We start from the raw sequence: 6,000 nt of genomic DNA, 5'->3' as shown, positions 1-6,000 counted from the left end.
TGTAACATTTACCACCCTGAAAAAATAATGACACTAGCTAAAATATTCATGGGCATTAGCTGATCACACACTGCTTTTTAAAGTGGAACCTTTGGAGAATACCAGTGATTTAGGGCTTACCTGAAAAAAATAAAATAAAATAGATATTGTGGATTAGGGTAACATATTTTATCTTAATGGAAAGAAAAAAGACTAGGGATTAAAACATGAGACAGAGAGGATATCTCTTGGCTCTGGCAGAGCTTTATTTCCTGATGTCTGGCAAGTCACATAAATCCCTCTATCCTTCTGTTCCACTGTGCCACCTGTAAGCTGGTAATACTACAAGTAGCTGTTTACTTTCCTGGCTACTACAACGTTAAATTATTTTGGTGTTCTTGACTGCATGTTAGTAATAGAATATACAAATTATCATAAAGGACTGCCAAATATGTACTTGTGCATGTTATTGGGCAAAGTAAAAACCATTCAGCAGCCTGGCATATGACGAGGATGATTTTCCTTTTACTTAAGCGGTAGTGTTTTATGTTTTGGAACAAAAAGATGTGAGTATCTCTCTGTTAAAGCCAGGAAATTCCACTTTATCACAGTGTGTAGCACAGAGCAAACCCAGAAGTCTTAAAAGGTCGTGAGTGAGGTTTAATCTTCTGTACTTATTGCTGTAGCTCTATTTCCCATTTTATCTGCAGTTCTCGTACTGCTCTCTCTTGATGCAGTGATAATTAGTGCACTGGTTTAATATAACCTGTGAGTATTATAAAAGACAGCTGTGTGGCTGGGAGAAAATAAATAAATAAATAAATAAATAAATAAACCAGAATTACATTCTATTTAAAAATGAGAAACCATAGAAAAATGACTTCACATGAGCCAGTATAGGAAACAATAGATAAGGATCTGAAAGCCTCGCTCCCCACTGAGTTCTCTGCTGTCTGGCAGAGTGGTGCCATTTCCCCACGTTACGTAAAGAGATTACTGCCCTCACAGCAGTAAGAGGAGAGTCTGAGCTCCTAATTTTTAGATTCAAGGCCAGGCTCACATTATGAAATTAAAATTAGAAAAGTGTGAAGACCTTTGCATCTGTGACGTTTTTTGTAGGCTCATCTCGGTTACAGGGAAATTTAAAAGACTAATTACAAAGAGGGAAAATCATGGCCTGCATGCAATTTACTTCTCTCTGCCAACCTAGGCAAGTCAGGTGCAGGAAATCCCGGACAAGCTACAGCACTCCTTCCCTTGTCCCTGCTGGAGCATGGTGTGAATCCTCAGAAAAGAATGCAACAAGATGTAATATGTAATGGCTGGGGAAAATGGATGAATAGAGGAGAAAAATGACTCCTCTGAGGTCACACAAGCAAATCGGTGAAGATTTCTAGAACTTCACCACCGAACGTTTTTCTTAACTAGATTATGTAATTTAGGTAGGCTATGTAATGCTCAAAATTCAGCATGTGGTCTGTTCTTTAATGTTCCAGGTAATGAAAAGATTGTATGGAGGTGGAGATACACCTTCGTTGTACCCAGGTATGCAGTGGGAAAACTCATACAAGCTGTCTAATTCTGTTCTTGATAGCGAGTGACTACAGCACAGTACTGGTACTTTATCTTTGAAGACCTTTGGGGTGGTTAATGCACAAAAGGCATCAGTTGCCGGATTTTCAGGACTCAGGAAACGTGCAGTATTTTAGCAAGGTTTTGCTCTTCAGTGCCACAGGTGGAAGAGAGACCACAGAGACTATAGAGACCACGGAGACTATGGACCTATAGAGAGTTCAAGCAGGTCTCTAAATTGAAAGCTACAGTGAACCCAATTAAAAATGCAATTTACATGTGATTATAACTCATTTGCCTAAAATGCAGTTGTTTTGCTGCTATTTTTGTCAGGCTTAGGCTTCAACACACTCTTCCCTTCACACTTTCAGAATTACTCATTTGCATTTCTCATTTTCTCACCTTTGTTTCCCTCCAGTCCTGAATGTCAGAGGATCAGAGGATTATCTGTGTAACCCGGCCGTGTGGGTGCCTGAAGACTACGCTGGGGCATTGCTTCCCTGAGCCTCTAAGAGATCTTGTATTTAGATTGAAACATGACTGTATTATCTGAATAACCAGGGCTTCCCCGTATTCATAAAACCTATTCTTACAGCAGATATGAGGACTTAATCCACTCCGTTTTACTCCCTGAAGATTCGACCAAAGTTTATACAGCACTGGCTTGTCTGAATGTATTCATAAATTGCCACAAAACCTCCTTTGGAACGGCAGCTAATGCGGTCGGATGATTACAAAGGATGAGCTCATGCTTTTCCCCGTAACAAGCGCCACATTGTTAAGGGCTTTGGGGAGGGGAGTGGTGAATGGCAGGGAGTACACTCAGTATTAGGGTCAGGGGATGCAGGGGTGAGAGCTGGGATTTGGAGCACTTAAACTGGTTTCAGTGGTCGTTTGGTTGAAAAGATTTAAAAAAACAGGTTTTACAAATACGCTGCAGGGAGGGGAGGCTTTTGTGCAAAAATCTTTCAGCCCTCTTCTCTTCTGCAGTTGAGCAGCACTTACCGATGCACTGGAAAGCACGGTCTCTCTCCCACTCATACCAGTAAGGAAATTCTGGCTTCAAGAAACAGAACAGCAATTTTATAGTCTGCAGTGCTGTTCTGCAGTGCTAACTGTGAATCCTTTAATTTCACCCTTCAATTACCCTAACTACAATTTCTTTCTACAGGAGCAGTAATGTAGAGCTAAGCCACCCTAATGCATGAATAAATAAATTAATAAATAAATCGGGAGAACTAACAGGAAAGGCTTTTTATATTCTATGTTTTGTCTAGAAGTACAATCCTTAAAAAAAATAAAATAAATAAATAAAAAATAAAAAGGTCTTAACTGAAATTCTTCCCAAGTGAAACCTCATGCAGAACAATAGAGGAGACTGCAAATACACAAATACAGTTAAACGGCTGAAAAGGTTAATAAGGGGAAAAAAAATGGAGACCATTAACTCAGGTTCCTATTTTGAGATCAGCTCAATGGTAAGGAATTAGAACAAAGACAGAAGCAAACAGAACAGATGCCAAGATATGCCAGTTTACTATAGAGAACAAATAGTGGATTTAGTCTGCTTCGGCAAAAATATTAAGCCAAGTAACTGTTTAGATAAGGAAACATTATGAAAACAAGGAGTTGCTGTACTTCTATTCCTAGGACTCCTGTGTTTGAAAACAATGCAGCAAATATAGCTGGATGATTAATTTTGCAGAAATAAATAAAGGGTGTTAACCTGAAATGAATCACAGCTCATGAAGTTTATGTCATATTACTGAATTGAAGGAATTTCCTCCAGCCTAGGAACATTTTGAGTGACACCTCAGCTGAACAGCATGCTCAGAGTGCCACCTGATGGCGAAGCCTTGCTTTTCGCTCACCCGCTGTCTTCAAAATGTAGTAGCAATGATCTCATCGCTGTTTTCCTAAGCTATGAGAAAAAGCTTCTGCTTAAATTGCAAATGCTCATTTGCTCAGGAAGGAATATCTCTGGTGTTATGTTCCTACCAGCTATCACCAGTTGGATCAAGTAGGCTGGCTCAGCATTTCAGTGGGAGTATTTGAGGGACACGCTGTGGTGCTCAGGGGAGCAGGTACCCCCCCCAGACAGGGGCACAGTTCCTACTGACTTCTGTAGGAACAGGATTTCATTCTGTTTGGTCCCCAGTTTTCATATAGAGGAGCTCTGCTTTTCCACCTGCATTGGTGGCATTAGTACCTACTAAGAAATGATGCAGCCTGAAGTTTAGCTTTTTAGCTAAAACAGGCTTTCATAATCTCCGCTAGTCTTTGCTGCAGAGGCTGTTCAAGCTGTTCAAATATAAAATATGAATGACTGAAATAGTTGTTTGTGAACCTGCATATCTCTGCTTCTTAAGAGAAACTGCAGGCAATGCTCACGTACACCAGACCATGGTATAAAGAAGCATGGTAGAAAGAAGCTGACTATTATTATTATTATTATTAATAATAATAATAATAATAATAATAATAATAATAATAATAATAATAATAATAGTAATAATAATAATAATTTGTAATAACTACATTTCGTTTTTAAAACAATGTCCCTCATTGCTCTACTAGGGCATGAAGTGGGTAAGAATTCAGAATAAGTATTCATTATAACATTGTTTGTAGGAAACCAATATCGAGCACAATCTCACTTTAGTTAAGGATCCTTGGGGGTAAAACACAAATCCTTCTATAACCTCATGCTCTTTAAAGAAAAAAAGAGAGAGAGAGGGAGAGAGAAAGAAGAGCAAGCATTATTACAAGCAAGGTATATCAGATGAAGAGATATATCTAAGCTGATATATTAGAATAATATTTCACAATGACAGTGCTGAGACTTTGGAGTAGAGACCCAGAAATGGTGGACTCTCCATCCTTGTAGATATTGAAAACCCAACAGGAAAATGCCCTGAGCATCTTGATCTAGCTTCAAAGTTATCCCTGGTTTGGGCAGGGGGTTGGACCAGATGCTTTCCAGCGGTCCCTTCCAACCTAAGTTTTCTCTGATTCTGTGATGCAGACAAGGTCTCGTGTCCTTTCATGGATGGGAAAACATCATCCCACTCTTCCACTCTGACCAGCAGACAATAAATTTAGCAATGCCTCTCTCTGCACTGGAAGGTTGCACCAACCTGGAGCTGACAAGTCACTGATTCACCCAGATGTCGTCCGGCCACATCCAGCAAGATCACCCTTTTAGAAGCTCCTCCAGCTGAGGCTGACCAACACAAGTGTGTGTCACCCTGCATTACTGTAAACTCCCAGAGACCATGACCTCTGTGCAAACACAATATTTCAAGCATAGCTGACAAAACAAAGTCAGGGGACTGTATAGAACATCCTTTCCGACTGAAAACCCCCAGTAAATGTAGGTGCTTTCCTTATTCGTCACACTAGCTTTCCCACAAAGCCTTTGTCCTGCCCATACAGAAGAAAATATCCCCTTTTCATCATCCAAAAGCAAAATTTCTTCATTAAGAGCAGCTGCCAGTTCACGTGGCTGCGCCACGCTGCAGCTCTTGTTGGGCCTGTACAGCCCCTTCTTCTGACCCCATGGCATCTTATTTCTGTTGCTTTCCTAAAGCCCAGTTGAGGTGGACAAAATATGAATGTCACTCATAAGGTGTTATTCACATCAGTGTTACATTTACCAAAGCTGCTTCCACTTTGTCATTGCATCCAATACACAGTTGGACACAAGTCCTATGAATACAATTATTTTCACATAATGCATCTCAGCTGTGTTGTCTTGATCATTTCTGATTGGAAAACTCCTGACTTAGAGCCTTTTTTGTGCTAAATTTTTGCCTTAAATTCGCCTGCTCTCACAGCTACTAAGACTAAACCGCTGTGTGCTGTAGGGCCCTGTGAGGTCTTCTTCCACTGCTACAACCCTGGGCCTGCAAATGGGCCCTGGGACATGTGTGAAAGGACTCTCAGTGTCCCCTTGTGGACGATGGCTGAGCTCACAGATGTCAGTGTGATGGTGCAAGAGGAGCAACCACCCCGCAGCACACAGCCTGTGGTCAGGCACGTGCCGAAGGCAGGGCAGGCTGGGCTGCTCCCAAACCACTGCTGCCAGGGTCCCCACGACCAAGATCCCCAAGGATCAGGGGATTGGGGCTAACAGCACCCACTGCCTACCCTCCTGACCCTGCTTCAATGATTCTTGTGCTGCAAGACACGAGCCACATACCACTAGGTCCAGAGGGACTGTGGCAGTGCTCCAGCATGACTTCTGCATAGCAAAAGCCGGAGTCTCTGCCACCAATTCGTGCAGCAGAGGGAATTATTTTTCCCTCATTATGTGGATGTATATCTGCTGGGATTCAAGCTCGTGACATCCTGCGTCATGAAGAGTTACTGGCAATGAAAATAGATGGATGCTCTGTGTGTCACACTCAGAGATTAATTAAATGGCTACTGAGTGGACGAGCTTTCTCA

This window comes from Anas acuta, chromosome 5 (assembly GCF_963932015.1).
Source record: "Anas acuta chromosome 5, bAnaAcu1.1, whole genome shotgun sequence".
In the NCBI taxonomy this organism is placed as follows: domain Eukaryota; kingdom Metazoa; phylum Chordata; class Aves; order Anseriformes; family Anatidae; genus Anas; species Anas acuta.
The sequence above is the reverse complement of the archived record's forward strand: the minus strand, read 5'-3'. Positions refer to the sequence as shown.